We start from the raw sequence: 20,698 nt of genomic DNA on the forward strand, positions 1-20,698 counted from the left end.
TATATTGTGCAGCTTATCTCACCACCTGTAGTTATTTAGGTGAAAGCTCCAAAATGCTTGCCTAATATGTCTGTTTATCCAAAAGGAAGTAAAAAGGGAGAGCTAGAAAGATAGCATTGCATCACATTACATGGCAATGCAATGCACAGTTGCTGAAGTTGAACCAAAATGAGCTTGTAATCTGGCTTCTGCAACTTTGAACATGAAAAATCCAATGAGGAGAAGAAAAGCAAAGCCAAAGAGTCAATCCCAAAATCCGACAAACAAGCAAAATGAACAAAAAACATTGAATTCAATTCTTTCTGATTTTAGAAACTGCATTAAAGAAGGGGTGCACCGGTCCTGGAGATACTGCAATACCAGGTCAATGCGTGGAGTGGACAGAGCAAGCTCTTTTTCCATCTCCCTGTTCTAAAAATCCATTTAATATATGGTCCCCAGATAGGGGACGTATCAGATATTAAACTGATAAGAACAGATACTACACTTGATCTTAGCCAAAAGGCCGAGAAGCGATAACCAGAATTGGTTTCAAACTACGGAGCCACCCAAGGATCCTGAAAAGTCCATTTGTGGAGATGAGCTCCTGGACTCCCGTTAAGAAGACATGTTGTCAACCTCTAGATCCCTTACATGCCTGCACTTTTCGGCTTGCTGCTGCTGCAATCCACGCGTTTTAGATCTGCATAACTCCACCTCTTTAAACACAGCACCTTCACCCCCTGCTGTTCCCACCCACCTCAACACCGTTGGAAGGGAGGAGAACCAATTAAGGCGGGGGGTGGGGTGGAACGAGCAGCTGTCTACCCTTAGCAGGAGGGCTCCTGATTACATACCTCTCCTGCTGCTGCTGCTGCTGGCTGTCCAGCAGTAGACTGAAGGTGGCTGCTGCTGTGCACAGGTATATAAAGGCTCAGAGCCTATTATGACACGCGCAGCCAGCGTTCCATTGCCACATTCCATCTACTGCAGGCAGGATACCTGGCTGGCTGAATGTCGCTGAGAAGCTCACAGAGACCGCCATAAGCAACAGTTTAACAGAATGCCACAGACTAATCAGCCAAACTTTTTGGGTTGGGTTCTCTTTTATAGTCTGCAGGCATTAAATGAAAGAAGTCAGTGTTCCAGCAGAAGGAGACAACGTTTCAGAAAAGGCATTGTAGCAAACCAAAAAAGAAATTTTAAGCGCAGCAGAGTAACCAGCGCACATACCTGTTAGCTCAGGTGAGTTTAAAAGGCTGCTGTTGATAACAAGGGCATTTGCTAAATAGATGGTGTGTGTGCAACAATATACTGAAAGGTCAATTATATTGTGCAGCTTATCTCACCACCTGTAGTTATTTAGGTGAAAGCTCCAAAATGCTTGCCTAATATGTCTGTTTATCCAAAAGGAAGTAAAAAGGGAGAGCTAGAAAGATAGCATTGCATCACATTACATGGCAATGCAATGCACAGTTGCTGAAGTTGAACCAAAATGAGCTTGTAATCTGGCTTCTGCAACTTTGAACATGAAAAATCCAATGAGGAGAAGAAAAGCAAAGCCAAAGAGTCCATCCCAAAATCCGACAAACAAGCAAAATGAACAAAAAACATTGAATTCAATTCTTTCTGATTTTAGAAACTGCATTAAAGAAGGGGTGCACCGGTCCTGGAGATACTGCAATACCAGGTCAATGCGTGGAGTGGACAGAGCAAGCTCTTTTTCCATCTCCCTGTTCTAAAAATCCATTTAATATATGGTCCCCAGATAGGGGACGTATCAGATATTAAACTGATAAGAACAGATACTACACTTGATCTTAGCCAAAAGGCCGAGAAGCGATAACCAGAATTGGTTTCAAACTACGGAGCCACCCAAGGATCCTGAAAAGTCCATTTGTGGAGATGAGCTCCTGGACTCCCGTTAAGAAGACATGTTGTCAACCTCTAGATCCCTTACATGCCTGCACTTTTCGGCTTGCTGCTGCTGCAATCCACGCGTTTTAGATCTGCATAACTCCACCTCTTTAAACACAGCACCTTCACCCCCTGCTGTTCCCACCCGCCTCAACACCGTTGGAAGGGAGGAGAACCAATTAAGGCGGGGGGTGGGGTGGAACGAGCAGCTGTCTACCCTTAGCAGGAGGGCTCCTGATTACATACCTCTCCTGCTGCTGCTGCTGGCTGTCCAGCAGCAGACTGAAGGTGGCTGCTGCTGTGCACAGGTATATAAAGGCTCAGAGCCTATTATGACACGCGCAGCCAGCGTTCCATTGCCACATTCCATCTACTGCAGGCAGGATACCTGGCTGGCTGAATGTCGCTGAGAAGCTCACAGAGACCGCCATAAGCAACAGTTTAACAGAATGCCACAGACTAATCAACCAAACTTTTTGGGTTGGGTTCTCTTTTATAGTCTGCAGGCATTAAATGAAAGAAGTCAGTGTTCCAGCAGAAGGAGACAACGTTTCAGAAAAGGCATTGTAGCAAACCAAAAAAGAAATTTTAAGCGCAGCAGAGTAACCAGCGCACATACCTGTTAGCTCAGGTGAGTTTAAAAGGCTGCTGTTGATAACAAGGGCATTTGCTAAATAGATGGTGTGTGTGCAACAATATACTGAAAGGTCAATTATATTGTGCAGCTTATCTCACCACCTGTAGTTATTTAGGTGAAAGCTCCAAAATGCTTGCCTAATATGTCTCTTTATCCAAAAGGAAGTAAAAAGGGAGAGCTAGAAAGATAGCATTGCATCACATTACATGGCAATGCAATGCACAGTTGCTGAAGTTGAACCAAAATGAGCTTGTAATCTGGCTTCTGCAACTTTGAACATGAAAAATCCAATGAGGAGAAGAAAAGCAAAGCCAAAGAGTCCATCCCAAAATCCAACAAACAAGCAAAATGAACAAAAAACATTGAATTCAATTCTTTCTGATTTTAGAAACTGCATTAAAGAAGGGGTGCACCGGTCCTGGAGATACTGCAATACCAGGTCAATGCGTGGAGTGGACAGAGCAAGCTCTTTTTCCATCTCCCTGTTCTAAAAATCCATTTAATATATGGTCCCCAGATAGGGGACGTATCAGATATTAAACTGATAAGAACAGATACTACACTTGATCTTAGCCAAAAGGCCGAGAAGCGATAACCAGAATTGGTTTCAAACTACGGAGCCACCCAAGGATCCTGAAAAGTCCATTTGTGGAGATGAGCTCCTGGACTCCCGTTAAGAAGACATGTTGTCAACCTCTAGATCCCTTACATGCCTGCACTTTTCGGCTTGCTGATGCTGCAATCCACGCGTTTTAGATCTGCATAACTCCACCTCTTTAAACACAGCACCTTCACCCCCTGCTGTTCCCACCCGCCTCAACACCGTTGGAAGGGAGGAGAACCAATTAAGGCGGGGGGTGGGGTGGAACGAGCAGCTGTCTACCCTTAGCAGGAGGGCTCCTGATTACATACCTCTCCTGCTGCTGCTGCTGGCTGTCCAGCAGCAGACTGAAGGTGGCTGCTGCTGTGCACAGGTATATAAAGGCTCAGAGCCTATTATGACACGCGCAGCCAGCGTTCCATTGCCACATTCCATCTACTGCAGGCAGGATACCTGGCTGGCTGAATGTCGCTGAGAAGCTCACAGAGACCGCCATAAGCAACAGTTTAACAGAATGCCACAGACTAATCAACCAAACTTTTTGGGTTGGGTTCTCTTTTATAGTCTGCAGGCATTAAATGAAAGAAGTCAGTGTTCCAGCAGAAGGAGACAACGTTTCAGAAAAGGCATTGTAGCAAACCAAAAAAGAAATTTTAAGCGCAGCAGAGTAACCAGCGCACATACCTGTTAGCTCAGGTGAGTTTAAAAGGCTGCTGTTGATAACAAGGGCATTTGCTAAATAGATGGTGTGTGTGCAACAATATACTGAAAGGTCAATTATATTGTGCAGCTTATCTCACCACCTGTAGTTATTTAGGTGAAAGCTCCAAAATGCTTGCCTAATATGTCTGTTTATCCAAAAGGAAGTAAAAAGGGAGAGCTAGAAAGATAGCATTGCATCACATTACATGGCAATGCAATGCACAGTTGCTGAAGTTGAACCAAAATGAGCTTGTAATCTGGCTTCTGCAACTTTGAACATGAAAAATCCAATGAGGAGAAGAAAAGCAAAGCCAAAGAGTCCATCCCAAAATCCGACAAACAAGCAAAATGAACAAAAAACATTGAATTCAATTCTTTCTGATTTTAGAAACTGCATTAAAGAAGGGGTGCACCGGTCCTGGAGATACTGCAATACCAGGTCAATGCGTGGAGTGGACAGAGCAAGCTCTTTTTCCATCTCCCTGTTCTAAAAATCCATTTAATATATGGTCCCCAGATAGGGGACGTATCAGATATTAAACTGATAAGAACAGATACTACACTTGATCTTAGCCAAAAGGCCGAGAAGCGATAACCAGAATTGGTTTCAAACTACGGAGCCACCCAAGGATCCTGAAAAGTCCATTTGTGGAGATGAGCTCCTGGACTCCCGTTAAGAAGACATGTTGTCAACCTCTAGATCCCTTACATGCCTGCACTTTTCGGCTTGCTGCTGCTGCAATCCACGCGTTTTAGATCTGCATAACTCCACCTCTTTAAACACAGCACCTTCACCCCCTGCTGTTCCCACCCACCTCAACACCGTTGGAAGGGAGGAGAACCAATTAAGGCGGGGGGTGGGGTGGAACGAGCAGCTGTCTACCCTTAGCAGGAGGGCTCCTGATTACATACCTCTCCTGCTGCTGCTGCTGCTGGCTGTCCAGCAGTAGACTGAAGGTGGCTGCTGCTGTGCACAGGTATATAAAGGCTCAGAGCCTATTATGACACGCGCAGCCAGCGTTCCATTGCCACATTCCATCTACTGCAGGCAGGATACCTGGCTGGCTGAATGTCGCTGAGAAGCTCACAGAGACCGCCATAAGCAACAGTTTAACAGAATGCCACAGACTAATCAGCCAAACTTTTTGGGTTGGGTTCTCTTTTATAGTCTGCAGGCATTAAATGAAAGAAGTCAGTGTTCCAGCAGAAGGAGACAACGTTTCAGAAAAGGCATTGTAGCAAACCAAAAAAGAAATTTTAAGCGCAGCAGAGTAACCAGCGCACATACCTGTTAGCTCAGGTGAGTTTAAAAGGCTGCTGTTGATAACAAGGGCATTTGCTAAATAGATGGTGTGTGTGCAACAATATACTGAAAGGTCAATTATATTGTGCAGCTTATCTCACCACCTGTAGTTATTTAGGTGAAAGCTCCAAAATGCTTGCCTAATATGTCTGTTTATCCAAAAGGAAGTAAAAAGGGAGAGCTAGAAAGATAGCATTGCATCACATTACATGGCAATGCAATGCACAGTTGCTGAAGTTGAACCAAAATGAGCTTGTAATCTGGCTTCTGCAACTTTGAACATGAAAAATCCAATGAGGAGAAGAAAAGCAAAGCCAAAGAGTCCATCCCAAAATCCGACAAACAAGCAAAATGAACAAAAAACATTGAATTCAATTCTTTCTGATTTTAGAAACTGCATTAAAGAAGGGGTGCACCGGTCCTGGAGATACTGCAATACCAGGTCAATGCGTGGAGTGGACAGAGCAAGCTCTTTTTCCATCTCCCTGTTCTAAAAATCCATTTAATATATGGTCCCCAGATAGGGGACGTATCAGATATTAAACTGATAAGAACAGATACTACACTTGATCTTAGCCAAAAGGCCGAGAAGCGATAACCAGAATTGGTTTCAAACTACGGAGCCACCCAAGGATCCTGAAAAGTCCATTTGTGGAGATGAGCTCCTGGACTCCCGTTAAGAAGACATGTTGTCAACCTCTAGATCCCTTACATGCCTGCACTTTTCGGCTTGCTGCTGCTGCAATCCACGCGTTTTAGATCTGCATAACTCCACCTCTTTAAACACAGCACCTTCACCCCCTGCTGTTCCCACCCGCCTCAACACCGTTGGAAGGGAGGAGAACCAATTAAGGCGGGGGGTGGGGTGGAACGAGCAGCTGTCTACCCTTAGCAGGAGGGCTCCTGATTACATACCTCTCCTGCTGCTGCTGCTGGCTGTCCAGCAGCAGACTGAAGGTGGCTGCTGCTGTGCACAGGTATATAAAGGCTCAGAGCCTATTATGACACGCGCAGCCAGCGTTCCATTGCCACATTCCATCTACTGCAGGCAGGATACCTGGCTGGCTGAATGTCGCTGAGAAGCTCACAGAGACCGCCATAAGCAACAGTTTAACAGAATGCCACAGACTAATCAACCAAACTTTTTGGGTTGGGTTCTCTTTTATAGTCTGCAGGCATTAAATGAAAGAAGTCAGTGTTCCAGCAGAAGGAGACAACGTTTCAGAAAAGGCATTGTAGCAAACCAAAAAAGAAATTTTAAGCGCAGCAGAGTAACCAGCGCACATACCTGTTAGCTCAGGTGAGTTTAAAAGGCTGCTGTTGATAACAAGGGCATTTGCTAAATAGATGGTGTGTGTGCAACAATATACTGAAAGGTCAATTATATTGTGCAGCTTATCTCACCACCTGTAGTTATTTAGGTGAAAGCTCCAAAATGCTTGCCTAATATGTCTGTTTATCCAAAAGGAAGTAAAAAGGGAGAGCTAGAAAGATAGCATTGCATCACATTACATGGCAATGCAATGCACAGTTGCTGAAGTTGAACCAAAATGAGCTTGTAATCTGGCTTCTGCAACTTTGAACATGAAAAATCCAATGAGGAGAAGAAAAGCAAAGCCAAAGAGTCCATCCCAAAATCCGACAAACAAGCAAAATGAACAAAAAACATTGAATTCAATTCTTTCTGATTTTAGAAACTGCATTAAAGAAGGGGTGCACCGGTCCTGGAGATACTGCAATACCAGGTCAATGCGTGGAGTGGACAGAGCAAGCTCTTTTTCCATCTCCCTGTTCTAAAAATCCATTTAATATATGGTCCCCAGATAGGGGACGTATCAGATATTAAACTGATAAGAACAGATACTACACTTGATCTTAGCCAAAAGGCCGAGAAGCGATAACCAGAATTGGTTTCAAACTACGGAGCCACCCAAGGATCCTGAAAAGTCCATTTGTGGAGATGAGCTCCTGGACTCCCGTTAAGAAGACATGTTGTCAACCTCTAGATCCCTTACATGCCTGCACTTTTCGGCTTGCTGCTGCTGCAATCCACGCGTTTTAGATCTGCATAACTCCACCTCTTTAAACACAGCACCTTCACCCCCTGCTGTTCCCACCCACCTCAACACCGTTGGAAGGGAGGAGAACCAATTAAGGCGGGGGGTGGGGTGGAACGAGCAGCTGTCTACCCTTAGCAGGAGGGCTCCTGATTACATACCTCTCCTGCTGCTGCTGCTGCTGGCTGTCCAGCAGTAGACTGAAGGTGGCTGCTGCTGTGCACAGGTATATAAAGGCTCAGAGCCTATTATGACACGCGCAGCCAGCGTTCCATTGCCACATTCCATCTACTGCAGGCAGGATACCTGGCTGGCTGAATGTCGCTGAGAAGCTCACAGAGACCGCCATAAGCAACAGTTTAACAGAATGCCACAGACTAATCAGCCAAACTTTTTGGGTTGGGTTCTCTTTTATAGTCTGCAGGCATTAAATGAAAGAAGTCAGTGTTCCAGCAGAAGGAGACAACGTTTCAGAAAAGGCATTGTAGCAAACCAAAAAAGAAATTTTAAGCGCAGCAGAGTAACCAGCGCACATACCTGTTAGCTCAGGTGAGTTTAAAAGGCTGCTGTTGATAACAAGGGCATTTGCTAAATAGATGGTGTGTGTGCAACAATATACTGAAAGGTCAATTATATTGTGCAGCTTATCTCACCACCTGTAGTTATTTAGGTGAAAGCTCCAAAATGCTTGCCTAATATGTCTGTTTATCCAAAAGGAAGTAAAAAGGGAGAGCTAGAAAGATAGCATTGCATCACATTACATGGCAATGCAATGCACAGTTGCTGAAGTTGAACCAAAATGAGCTTGTAATCTGGCTTCTGCAACTTTGAACATGAAAAATCCAATGAGGAGAAGAAAAGCAAAGCCAAAGAGTCCATCCCAAAATCCGACAAACAAGCAAAATGAACAAAAAACATTGAATTCAATTCTTTCTGATTTTAGAAACTGCATTAAAGAAGGGGTGCACCGGTCCTGGAGATACTGCAATACCAGGTCAATGCGTGGAGTGGACAGAGCAAGCTCTTTTTCCATCTCCCTGTTCTAAAAATCCATTTAATATATGGTCCCCAGATAGGGGACGTATCAGATATTAAACTGATAAGAACAGATACTACACTTGATCTTAGCCAAAAGGCCGAGAAGCGATAACCAGAATTGGTTTCAAACTACGGAGCCACCCAAGGATCCTGAAAAGTCCATTTGTGGAGATGAGCTCCTGGACTCCCGTTAAGAAGACATGTTGTCAACCTCTAGATCCCTTACATGCCTGCACTTTTCGGCTTGCTGCTGCTGCAATCCACGCGTTTTAGATCTGCATAACTCCACCTCTTTAAACACAGCACCTTCACCCCCTGCTGTTCCCACCCGCCTCAACACCGTTGGAAGGGAGGAGAACCAATTAAGCTTGGGGGTGGGGTGGAACGAGCAGCTGTCTACCCTTAGCAGGAGGGCTCCTGATTACATACCTCTCCTGCTGCTGCTGCTGCTGGCTGTCCAGCAGTAGACTGAAGGTGGCTGCTGCTGTGCACAGGTATATAAAGGCTCAGAGCCTATTATGACACGCGCAGCCAGCGTTCCATTGCCACATTCCATCTACTGCAGGCAGGATACCTGGCTGGCTGAATGTCGCTGAGAAGCTCACAGAGACCGCCATAAGCAACAGTTTAACAGAATGCCACAGACTAATCAGCCAAACTTTTTGGGTTGGGTTCTCTTTTATAGTCTGCAGGCATTAAATGAAAGAAGTCAGTGTTCCAGCAGAAGGAGACAACGTTTCAGAAAAGGCATTGTAGCAAACCAAAAAAGAAATTTTAAGCGCAGCAGAGTAACCAGCGCACATACCTGTTAGCTCAGGTGAGTTTAAAAGGCTGCTGTTGATAACAAGGGCATTTGCTAAATAGATGGTGTGTGTGCAACAATATACTGAAAGGTCAATTATATTGTGCAGCTTATCTCACCACCTGTAGTTATTTAGGTGAAAGCTCCAAAATGCTTGCCTAATATGTCTGTTTATCCAAAAGGAAGTAAAAAGGGAGAGCTAGAAAGATAGCATTGCATCACATTACATGGCAATGCAATGCACAGTTGCTGAAGTTGAACCAAAATGAGCTTGTAATCTGGCTTCTGCAACTTTGAACATGAAAAATCCAATGAGGAGAAGAAAAGCAAAGCCAAAGAGTCCATCCCAAAATCCGACAAACAAGCAAAATGAACAAAAAACATTGAATTCAATTCTTTCTGATTTTAGAAACTGCATTAAAGAAGGGGTGCACCGGTCCTGGAGATACTGCAATACCAGGTCAATGCGTGGAGTGGACAGAGCAAGCTCTTTTTCCATCTCCCTGTTCTAAAAATCCATTTAATATATGGTCCCCAGATAGGGGACGTATCAGATATTAAACTGATAAGAACAGATACTACACTTGATCTTAGCCAAAAGGCCGAGAAGCGATAACCAGAATTGGTTTCAAACTACGGAGCCACCCAAGGATCCTGAAAAGTCCATTTGTGGAGATGAGCTCCTGGACTCCCGTTAAGAAGACATGTTGTCAACCTCTAGATCCCTTACATGCCTGCACTTTTCGGCTTGCTGCTGCTGCAATCCACGCGTTTTAGATCTGCATAACTCCACCTCTTTAAACACAGCACCTTCACCCCCTGCTGTTCCCACCCGCCTCAACACCGTTGGAAGGGAGGAGAACCAATTAAGGCGGGGGGTGGGGTGGAACGAGCAGCTGTCTACCCTTAGCAGGAGGGCTCCTGATTACATACCTCTCCTGCTGCTGCTGCTGGCTGTCCAGCAGCAGACTGAAGGTGGCTGCTGCTGTGCACAGGTATATAAAGGCTCAGAGCCTATTATGACACGCGCAGCCAGCGTTCCATTGCCACATTCCATCTACTGCAGGCAGGATACCTGGCTGGCTGAATGTCGCTGAGAAGCTCACAGAGACCGCCATAAGCAACAGTTTAACAGAATGCCACAGACTAATCAACCAAACTTTTTGGGTTGGGTTCTCTTTTATAGTCTGCAGGCATTAAATGAAAGAAGTCAGTGTTCCAGCAGAAGGAGACAACGTTTCAGAAAAGGCATTGTAGCAAACCAAAAAAGAAATTTTAAGCGCAGCAGAGTAACCAGCGCACATACCTGTTAGCTCAGGTGAGTTTAAAAGGCTGCTGTTGATAACAAGGGCATTTGCTAAATAGATGGTGTGTGTGCAACAATATACTGAAAGGTCAATTATATTGTGCAGCTTATCTCACCACCTGTAGTTATTTAGGTGAAAGCTCCAAAATGCTTGCCTAATATGTCTGTTTATCCAAAAGGAAGTAAAAAGGGAGAGCTAGAAAGATAGCATTGCATCACATTACATGGCAATGCAATGCACAGTTGCTGAAGTTGAACCAAAATGAGCTTGTAATCTGGCTTCTGCAACTTTGAACATGAAAAATCCAATGAGGAGAAGAAAAGCAAAGCCAAAGAGTCCATCCCAAAATCCGACAAACAAGCAAAATGAACAAAAAACATTGAATTCAATTCTTTCTGATTTTAGAAACTGCATTAAAGAAGGGGTGCACCGGTCCTGGAGATACTGCAATACCAGGTCAATGCGTGGAGTGGACAGAGCAAGCTCTTTTTCCATCTCCCTGTTCTAAAAATCCATTTAATATATGGTCCCCAGATAGGGGACGTATCAGATATTAAACTGATAAGAACAGATTTTTTTTTTTTTTTTTTTTTTTACACTCAGATTACAAAGTCTTGGAATCAACAAAAAGATAAGAAGACTCAAATCCATCATCGTGCATTCTACCAATTTTAATACTTCTCCAAATCTTTTATTTTCTTTTTCTTTTATATATATATATTTATTTATTTTTTCCCTCTTTTTTTTTTTTTTAAAAAATTATATAGTTTTGGCTATTTTTTTTTGTTTGTTTTTGTTCTTTTTTTGTTTTTCCACAGGTTTTCAAAAAATCAAATCTTACAAGGTAAGTTCATTCCATTTACATTGTTTCCATTTCTCATTTGCTTTCACCTTGCCAAGCGTCATTTTGTCCCTCCAGAAATACATGTACAAATAAGTTAGACATAATTTAATACACTGGTCGACTGTTACTTCCTTATGTTTAAACACTAAAATGTTCCTTGCTTTCCACAATGCCGCCTTCACACATGCAATAATAATCCATACAATTTTAAAATCCTCCTCTCTTATCCCCATCCCATAAAATACTCTGTTAAAATCCAAAAAATTAACAGTACTCACAGCTCTCACTATATTGCACACTTTCCTCCATATTGTCTGTGCAAAATTACAATTCCAGAAGATGTGCATGGGTGTTTCACTATTCCCACACCTGGATCTTGGGCACACTTCAGATCTTACCAACCCACGCCTGTGTTGGAACTCACGGGTTGGCAGGCAGTCTTTTACTATACACCAGAGTAAATCCCTGTGTTCATTAGATAACACACTATAATTTACATTCATCCAGATTCTTTCCACAATTTTGAATGAAAAATGTTCCACAGGACTGATACCTATTCTCTCTTCCAGGATTTTTAGGATTTTTTTAATGGCATTTAAGAACATTTATTTCGACCATCTTAAGTTTAAAATCTCTTAAAATTTTTCCTAAAACAATATAATTTCCTGGAGGTAAAAACCTATAAGGCCTATTTAGAGACATCTCCAACCATTTATAATTTCTAATATAGAAACCTAAATTATATATAGAAAACAACTTTAGCTTAGAGCCTGGTCCTAATAAAGTGCATACACAGTTCGCTACATACTTTGCATATAAAAAGGACCTAATATCCGGAAAACCTTTCCCACCTTTTTTCTTTGATTTATATATCTCCTCTCTCTTTACTCTTTCCATCTTGGATCTCCATAAAAAATTAAAACATACCTTAATAACTCTCTTCATGATATTATATTGGGGGATAAAAACTGTTGAGACATATAAAAACATTGGGAGTAAAACCTGTCTAATAATTAAAATTTTTCCTTCCAGGGTAAGATCTCTCAACTGCCAGAAAGTAATCTTTTTCTTAACTCTTTCCAGCAGAGACTCCCAATTTCTTACATTACCACCTGACTCTGAGAAATAAATACCTAAAATTTTTACTTCATTCATTCTTGTTAATTTACACTCAGAATCTACAATAAAATCACCAACAGTTAAAATACCAGATTTTTCCATGTTAATTTTAAAACCCGATGCGCCCCCAAACCAATCCACTGTTCTTATGGCTCTGTTCATGCTTCTAGTGTCTTTAACTAAAACCGTCACATCATCCATATATGCCACCACTTTAACTTGTTCATTGCAACTCCCGGGAATAAAAAAAACATTGATTACCTTATCTCTCCTAAAAGCTGCTAAAAGTGGTTCAATTGCACAAATAAAAAGAATAGGGGATAAGGGACACCCCTGTTTAACGCCACAGTTTATTTTTACATTATCAGATAAAAAACCATTAATAGATATTTTGCTAAAACATGATTTGTAAAGAGATTTAATACGTTTGCTAAAAACATCCGGGCATCCCATTTTCTCTAAAACTGCAAATAAAAAATCATGGGCAACTCTATCGTACGCTTTTTCAAAATCCAAAGTAATTAGAGCAAGCTTTTGTTTTCTGTCTAAAACATCCCATAAAACATCCCTGATTAAAATCAATGAATCGCTGATTCTCCGATTTGGCACTGCACATGTCTGATCCACTTCTATTACTGAGCCGATTACCTTTTTTAATCTATTTGCTAGTAACTTTGCATATACCTTAAAGTCCGTATTTAAAAGGGTTATTGGTCTCCAATTTTTAATCAGTTCTTTATTTCCTTTCTTAAATAATAAAACAATAAGACCCTCCCACCACGACTCTGGGACACTAAAAGATGCTTCTGCTTCTAAAATTACTTCATAAAAATCCTCACCCATGATCTCCCATAAACACTTGTAAAATTCAACAGGTAGTCCATCTGCTCCCGGCGTTTTGTTATTTTGTAGCGTATTAATTGTATTAAAAACTTCCTCTTTAGTAAAATTCCCTATTAAAAAAGATTTATCTTCCGCATTAAAATTTTTTTCCAGTCCTTCTAAAAAATGTTTTTTTAGAGACACATCCGTGTTTTTAACAGAAAATAAATCATCATAAAATTTATTTGCTTTCATCTTCTTCCCCTCCAAACTTGTTTCTCCTTCCAAAACCTTCATATAATCCTTCTTGTCACATATTTTTTTAAAAAAGAATTTTGTGCATTTTTCATCCTCGTCTAAAACTTTTACTCGGGAATTAAAAATAATTTCTTTACCTTTTTCTTTCAGGCAGTTTTGGATCTTTTCTTTTGTTGTTCGGATCGCCTCCTGCAGATCACATCCGTTATTTTCGAGGTGAAAAAAACATTGCAGTTTAGCATTAAGATCATTATAAAAAATACGTTTTGCAGCAGCTTTCTTCTTTCCTTCTTTAATAAAAAATATTTTTACCTCCTTCTTGACAAAATCCCACCAATTAAAAATAGATTTAAAAAACGTTTTTTTTAGCTTCAGTTTTTCATACAGCTTTTTAAAACCTTCCATAACCACCTCGTCTTGTAGTAGGGATACATTAAATTTCCAGTGTGACGGTCTTTTATCCACATCTGATTCTATTTTAAAACTACATTCTATTATTTTATGATCTGAAAAAGGTGTTGAATGCGTTTTAAAACCTGAGCATGTTAGGGCTTGAGATATAAAAATATAATCTATTCTGGATGAAACACCTCTCCCCACCCAAGCGACTTCATGCTCCTTTTTTTGTCCATCTAATGCCCATGTATCTTTAAGATTAAAAGCTGCTAAAATATTTCTAAGACATGAAGCTGACCCATCTTTTACATTTTTTAAATGACAATTAAAATCCCCACCTAAAACTAATGGATCTACTCCAGGTAAAAACAGCTGCAACAGTTCAAACAAATGTAATCTCAAGGCTTTTTCTGCATTTGCATACACATTAAAACACCTCACTTTCTTCCCATTTTTCTGCACATCAATTCTTAAAATCCTCCCAGGGTATATCTCTTCATAATTTACAATCTCCCAATCTTTAGAGCATAAAAACCCCACACCATCAATTTTTGACTCGTTCCCACCAGAAAAGCATAAGTTACCCTTCCATATACCCTGTAAATATTCATAGCTTATTTTTTTTGTCAAATTACATTCTTGTAGAAAGATAAAATCAATATTTTCATTATTTAAAAAATCATATAAAGCAGTTCTCTTATATAGGTCGTTAAACCCCTGAACATTCAGGGACATTGAGCGGATCATCTTCTAACATTTAGTGCAGGGCTCTTCCCTCCGCCCTCATTCTCTACTGCCGGAGAAGATGGGTCTACCTCCAGATCTGATACATCCGAAGATGACACACTCCCCAGCAGACTTGTTGCTTCTAATGCCTTTACTTTCCCACCACATGGTATTCCTTCATTATCACTTCTATCCACACTTCTTTTTAGAGATTTTTCTGTGCAGTCCATTTGTACCTGCGCGCAAGGTAAGCTCTGCGACAGGGAATTAGTAGGAGTGGACTCCACTACTTCTGGAATATCACTTTCCCCTCCACAACTACTCCCTTTACTTAGTGGAGAAATTTCTTGCAACATTTGACTCTTCTCTTCTCTCTTCTGATCTTCTTTCTTCTGTTCTTCTATCTTCTTCTTTTCATTCTTATCTTCTTTCTTCTTATCTTCTTTCTTCTGCTCTTCTCTCTTTTTCCTTTCCATCTGTTTCTTTATCTCCATGGCCCTTTTTTCTATGTCCTCTATCCTCTTCTGTTTTTCCTCTTCCTTCTTTCTCTTCCTTTCTTCCAACTTCCTTTCCTCTTCTTCTTGTGATTTTTTAACCCGTTCCTCCTTCTTCTTCTCCTTCATTGCCCGTCCCTCCTCTTCCTCTTTTCTCTTTCTTTCTGTCTCCTCCTTCTCACTCCTTTCTTTCTCCTCTTCCCCTTTTTCCTCTTCAGCAGCAATGCCTGCTTCCACATCGTCTTTAGCTTCTTGTTGCTGTTCTTCAGGCGATGTGTCCATCTCCTCTACATCCTTTTTCTTATTTTTAGGGCACTCATCCATCTGGTGAGGAGTACCCATGCAACTAAAACACTTGTTACATTCTGCATCCAGATGTCCATATTTTTTACACACACGGCAGTAGTGTGGCATCCCTGGGAAGAATAAATAACCGCGGCTATGGTTGATATAAACCTGCGGCGGAGGTCTGGACACGCCCCCCTCCTCATTCGGGTTCTTCCTAAATGATACCACATACACACGTTTCCCGTTCCACACTCCAAACTGTGTTTCCCCGCGTCTCTTAGGGATGATTTTGTCACAATACATTGATAGTTAACTTTCAACCTCAGAGTCTGTAATAAATGGACTAAACAAATGAATCGTCAGTACTTTCATTGAAAACTGAAAAGAGGGGATTACTTTCACCCCCTCCAGCTCTACCTTCTCTTTATTTACTTCATAAAGAGCGTAGGCACTTTCACACTGCGAGGCTTTATTAAGCGTAACATCATAAAGTCCTCGAGAAAAAAAAGATTGAAAGCAAAAAAGATGCTCCTTGTCGATCTTCAAGAGCTTACAAATAACATTGAAAATAAATTGAGAATCTTTCACCTGCCGGTGGTCAGGAGCAACCACGAACCTGATGGTGTCCTTCAGCGGATGCTCCTCCGAGAAATAATCATTCGGGTTGCTTGCTTGATTCTCCTTCCTTCCTCCAGGGTTTCTCCTTGTCTCCATGATTTTCCTCTTCTTTTCCAGATACCAAGGAAAATATCACACACGGATCGCAGCCTCCACGAAGTTCGTCCTCCCTCCAACACACCGTCCTCCGTAAAGAAAAGGCACTGCAGCTTTAGCACCGATTCCCAAAAGCAGCACTGGATATCTCCAAAGGCCAAGAATCGGTTCTGCCACCACAGTAACCTTCAGCCCAATGTCACAACCCACTACAGATCGTGCCAAAAGGCCGAGAAGCGATAACCAGAATTGGTTTCAAACTACGGAGCCACCCAAGGATCCTGAAAAGTCCATTTGTGGAGATGAGCTCCTGGACTCCCGTTAAGAAGACATGTTGTCAACCTCTAGATCCCTTACATGCCTGCACTTTTCGGCTTGCTGCTGCTGCAATCCACGCGTTTTAGATCTGCATAACTCCACCTCTTTAAACACAGCACCTTCACCCCCTGCTGTTCCCACCCGCCTCAACACCGTTGGAAGGGAGGAGAACCAATTAAGGCGGGGGGTGGGGTGGAACGAGCAGCTGTCTACCCTTAGCAGGAGGGCTCCTGATTACATACCTCTCCTGCTGCTGCTGCTGCTGGCTGTCTAGCAGCAGACTGAAGGTGGCTGCTGCTGTGCACAGGTATATAAAGGCTCAGAGCCTATTATGACACGCGCAGCCAGCGTTCCATTGCCACATTCCATCTACTGCAGGCAGGATACCTGGCTGGCTGAATGTCGCTGAGAAGCTCACAGAGACCGCCATAAGCAACAGTTTAACAGAATGCCACAGACTAATCAACCAAACTTTTTGGGTTGGGTTCTCTTTTATAGTCTGCAGGCATTAAATGAAAGAAGTCAGTGTTCCAGCAGAAGGAGACAACGTTTCAGAAAAGGCATTGTAGCAAACCAAAAAAGAAATTTTAAGCGCAGCAGAGTAACCAGCGCACATACCTGTTAGCTCAGGTGAGTTTAAAAGGCTGCTGTTGATAACAAGGGCATTTGCTAAATAGATGGTGTGTGTGCAACAATATACTGAAAGGTCAATTATATTGTGCAGCTTATCTCACCACCTGTAGTTATTTAGGTGAAAGCTCCAAAATGCTTGCCTAATATGTCTGTTTATCCAAAAGGAAGTAAAAAGGGAGAGCTAGAAAGATAGCATTGCATCACATTACATGGCAATGCAATGCACAGTTGCTGAAGTTGAACCAAAATGAGCTTGTAATCTGGCTTCTGCAACTTTGAACATGAAAAATCCAATGAGGAGAAGAAAAGCAAAGCCAAAGAGTCCATCCCAAAATCCGACAAACAAGCAAAATGAACAAAAAACATTGAATTCAATTCTTTCTGATTTTAGAAACTGCATTAAAGAAGGGGTGCACTGGTCCTGGAGATACTGCAATACCAGGTCAATGCGTGGAGTGGACAGAGCAAGCTCTTTTTCCATCTCCCTGTTCTAAAAATCCATTTAATATATGGTCCCCAGATAGGGGACGTATCAGATATTAAACTGATAAGAACAGATTTTGCGTTTATATTTAAAATATCGTAGTCTTTATCTTTTCTTCAGAGCTTTAAAATAACATCTTCCATAGGTGATAGTTCCATATACTCAGGGCTCTTTTCTTTCCAAGCTTCTTCATATCCATTAGGTAGTACATATAAATTTCACTTAATGCCAGTCTTATACAATCCTTGACTTCTATATAGTCTCTTTTAAACAACAATATGTTTCTGGTCTTCCATAGAGCACTTTTAACACAACTCAAAGTGCACCATAAAACTCTCTCTTTTTCTTTCGTCATGTTTGGTAAAATCCCATATAAAACCACTTCATGGCTTAAAAAATTAAGACCAGATAAAAATTTTAAAAGCTCACCACAGTCTTTCCACACTTGCTGTGCAAAATCACAATTCCAAATAAGGTGCATAGTAGTCTCATCATTATTGCACTGATGCCTCGGGCAGGTTTGTATAGTGCTAAGTCTTCTTTTATACTGGAAATCACGAGTCGGTAAACATTCCTGCACAATCATCCAAGCTAAGTCTTTATGTTGATTCATCAGGTAAGGTGCATTTGTTAAATTCCATATTTTAGTGACTCTGCTATATGAATAATGGCTTATGGGCGTCAAAGTTTCTTTCTTTTTTAATTGCTGCAGCAGCTTCCTTGCATTCTTCAATGTCTCCATCTCAAAAGAATCTAGGCCATATAATCTGATAACTTTCTCCAGGATGGCATATTGTTGTGGAGGTGATAACAACACTGGGCTTGTTAAAGAAATGGATATCCACTTTCGCCTCCTAAAAATGTGGCCAGCTGCATATCTTAAAAAATGTGCCCAAGGGCTTGAAGCAAACATATATTTAAAACAGAGGCTAAAAAACTTGGAGTATAAAAACAGTTTGACGTTGGGAACATCCTTACCACCAAGGTGGTGCATCTTGTACATTGTTTCTCTCTTCACCTTTTCGAACTTAGAGTTCCACACAAATTCAAACAGCATTCTCTGTAATCTTCTCGCTGTAAGGTCACTTGGGGGATAAACATAACTGAGATATAACATGACAGGAAGCAGAAGGGCCTTAATAATTAAAACTTTACCTTCGATTGTTAATTTTCTTAATTTCCAAAAGTCAATCTTCTTTTGTATTTTGTCCCTTACTCCATCCCAGCTCTTCATTCCATCATTCTGTCGATCAAAAATCACGCCCAGAATTTTAATCTTCTCTGACTGCATCGGGAGATCAGGGATGGACACATCCGCCCAATTGCCACGGACAAAACAATCACATTTCTCAATGTTTAACTTAAAACCTGAGGCTTCACAAAAAAAATTGGTCGTTCTTATAGCTCTCCTGAGAGCGGCAGGTGATGAACAAAAAATAGTAATATCATCCATGTAGCCCATTACCTTCACATCTCTTCCATGTCCTCCAGGGATAGGGACACCTTTAATCACTTTATCCTCTCGTAGCATAGATAAAAGAGGCTCTATTGCACATATAAATAGCACTGGGGACAAAGGGCAGCCTTGCTTCACACCTGAATGCAAAAACACTTCATTAGACAAAAATCCATTGATTAAAATTTTACTAAAAGAGTTCTTATATAAAAGTGCCACTTGCTTGATAAAAATTTCAGGGAAGCCCATTTTTTTTAAAACCAACCATAAAAAACAATGAGAGACACGATCAAAAGCCTTTTGAAAATCCAACGATAAAATTGCTAAGTCTTGCTTCCTGGATTGCTGGTACCATATGACATCGCGGATGGTATTGAGATGCTCCGCAACTCCTCTTCCTGGCACCCCACATACCTGGTCTTCATAAATAACTTTGGATAAAACTTTTTTAAAACGGTTCACTAAAATTTTGGACATCAACTTGTAATCAACATTCAACAGTGTGATTGGTCTCCAGTTTGCCAGATGGGATTTTGCTCCTTTTTTAAAAATCAGGGAGACCAGACCACTTCTCCAAGATATAGGCAGGATATCACACTTAAAAGCTTCTTTGATTACTAAAAACAAGTCGGGTTTTAAAAAATTCCAAAATTCACGATAAAATTCAACAGGCAAACCGTCAGAACCAGGGGTTTTCCCATAGGAAAAACTTTTGATAGCAGCATCTACTTCCGACAAGGTGACTTCAGTGCATAACAATTCTTGGTCTTCGCGGCTCAGACTATTTTTTAATGAATTAAGGGCATCTTCAGTAAAAGACTGGTCTATAGTTTTCTCATTAAAAAGCTGCTGATAAAACTGGTGAGCTTGGTTGAGCATACCTTCAGTTGTAGTTTCACCCTCTAATTCTGTTATCATTTCCTTAGCAGCAACTACTTTTTTAAAAAAAAATCTTGAGCACTTTTCATTTTTCTCCATCACTTCAATTTTTGAGTTATAAATTATTTCCTTACCCTTCGACTCTATACTCTTTTTAATTTCTTTTTTTGTTGCTTCAATTAAATCGTCCATTTCAAGTCCCACATCTCTTAGTTGATAACAGGTCTGCAATTTAGTAATAAGCCTTTTATGCCAAGCGGACTTTTCTCTTGCATTGGCTATGCTGACCTTGATAAAAAAACTTTTTATCTTCATCTTGCTGTATTCCCACCATTCTAGCAGAGTTAAAAATTTTTGTTGTTTTGTTCTTAAATAATTAAAAAACGCTTTAAAATCTGTTCTTACCTTAGGATCTTGTAACAATGTTGTATTTAGCCTCCAAACTCCTCTTGCCTTGACAAGCCCAGGTAATTCTAACTCTGATAGCAACATCTTATGATCTGAAAAAATGTTTGGGATTAAGACAACAGATTTGACATTCACATATTGGGACATGAAAATAAAATCAATACGAGATTTAGAAGAAGAGTTCTCCCAAGTATAACCGGGATCATTACTACGGATCTCTTTCCAGGAGTCTCTAAGAAAAAAATCAGTTAACAAATCCTTTAGTTGTTTCTCTGTTTTGTCTTTTTTAGGAACGGCGGAACTCCCGCTTCTCCCTTCACCAGGCAAGACACAATTGAAATCCCCACAGAACATCAGAGGCGATGAACCAGGTAGGTAATATTGCACATCTTCAAACAACTGATGTCTCTCTTCCTTCACCGGAGAAGCATAAATGTTCAAAAGTCTAAAGTCCACACCTTTAAAACTAATATTTAAGAAAAGAGCACGTCCAGAAGAAATGTCCACAAAAGAGTT

General features: G+C 41.1%; 8 non-coding genes and 2 pseudogenes across 8 annotated transcripts; all 10 read right to left on the minus strand.

Moving 5' to 3' along the window:
• Positions 1-326: 326 nt before the first annotated feature.
• On the minus strand, positions 327-517 carry LOC141228960 (U2 spliceosomal RNA). Its single transcript, XR_012295753.1, has one exon. It is a non-coding gene; the product is annotated as a U2 spliceosomal RNA (small nuclear RNA).
• A 1,115-nt stretch (positions 518-1,632) lies between these two features.
• LOC141228971 (U2 spliceosomal RNA) lies at positions 1,633-1,823 on the minus strand. The gene has a single exon (XR_012295764.1). It is a non-coding gene; the product is annotated as a U2 spliceosomal RNA (small nuclear RNA).
• Positions 1,824-2,935: 1,112 nt separating this feature from the next.
• On the minus strand, positions 2,936-3,126 carry LOC141228982 (U2 spliceosomal RNA). Its single transcript, XR_012295775.1, has one exon. It is a non-coding gene; the product is annotated as a U2 spliceosomal RNA (small nuclear RNA).
• Positions 3,127-4,238: 1,112 nt separating this feature from the next.
• On the minus strand, positions 4,239-4,429 carry LOC141228994 (U2 spliceosomal RNA). Its single transcript, XR_012295786.1, has one exon. It is a non-coding gene; the product is annotated as a U2 spliceosomal RNA (small nuclear RNA).
• Positions 4,430-5,544: 1,115 nt separating this feature from the next.
• LOC141228010 (U2 spliceosomal RNA) lies at positions 5,545-5,735 on the minus strand. Its single transcript, XR_012294938.1, has one exon. It is a non-coding gene; the product is annotated as a U2 spliceosomal RNA (small nuclear RNA).
• Positions 5,736-6,847: 1,112 nt separating this feature from the next.
• On the minus strand, positions 6,848-7,038 carry LOC141228021 (U2 spliceosomal RNA). Its single transcript, XR_012294949.1, has one exon. It is a non-coding gene; the product is annotated as a U2 spliceosomal RNA (small nuclear RNA).
• A 1,115-nt stretch (positions 7,039-8,153) lies between these two features.
• On the minus strand, positions 8,154-8,344 carry LOC141228033 (U2 spliceosomal RNA). Its single transcript, XR_012294960.1, has one exon. It is a non-coding gene; the product is annotated as a U2 spliceosomal RNA (small nuclear RNA).
• Positions 8,345-9,459: 1,115 nt separating this feature from the next.
• Positions 9,460-9,650, minus strand: LOC141228044 (U2 spliceosomal RNA). Its single transcript, XR_012294971.1, has one exon. It is a non-coding gene; the product is annotated as a U2 spliceosomal RNA (small nuclear RNA).
• Positions 9,651-10,762: 1,112 nt separating this feature from the next.
• On the minus strand, positions 10,763-10,978 carry LOC141228387 (U2 spliceosomal RNA; annotated as a pseudogene).
• Positions 10,979-17,360: 6,382 nt separating this feature from the next.
• Positions 17,361-17,536, minus strand: LOC141228365 (U2 spliceosomal RNA; annotated as a pseudogene).
• Between the last annotated feature and the right edge of the window lie 3,162 nt (positions 17,537-20,698).

This window comes from Phyllobates terribilis, unplaced genomic scaffold (genome assembly GCF_046119375.1).
Source record: "Phyllobates terribilis strain yellow unplaced genomic scaffold, ASM4611937v1 Scaffold_437__1_contigs__length_1545540, whole genome shotgun sequence".
Taxonomy (NCBI): Eukaryota; Metazoa; Chordata; class Amphibia; order Anura; family Dendrobatidae; genus Phyllobates; species Phyllobates terribilis.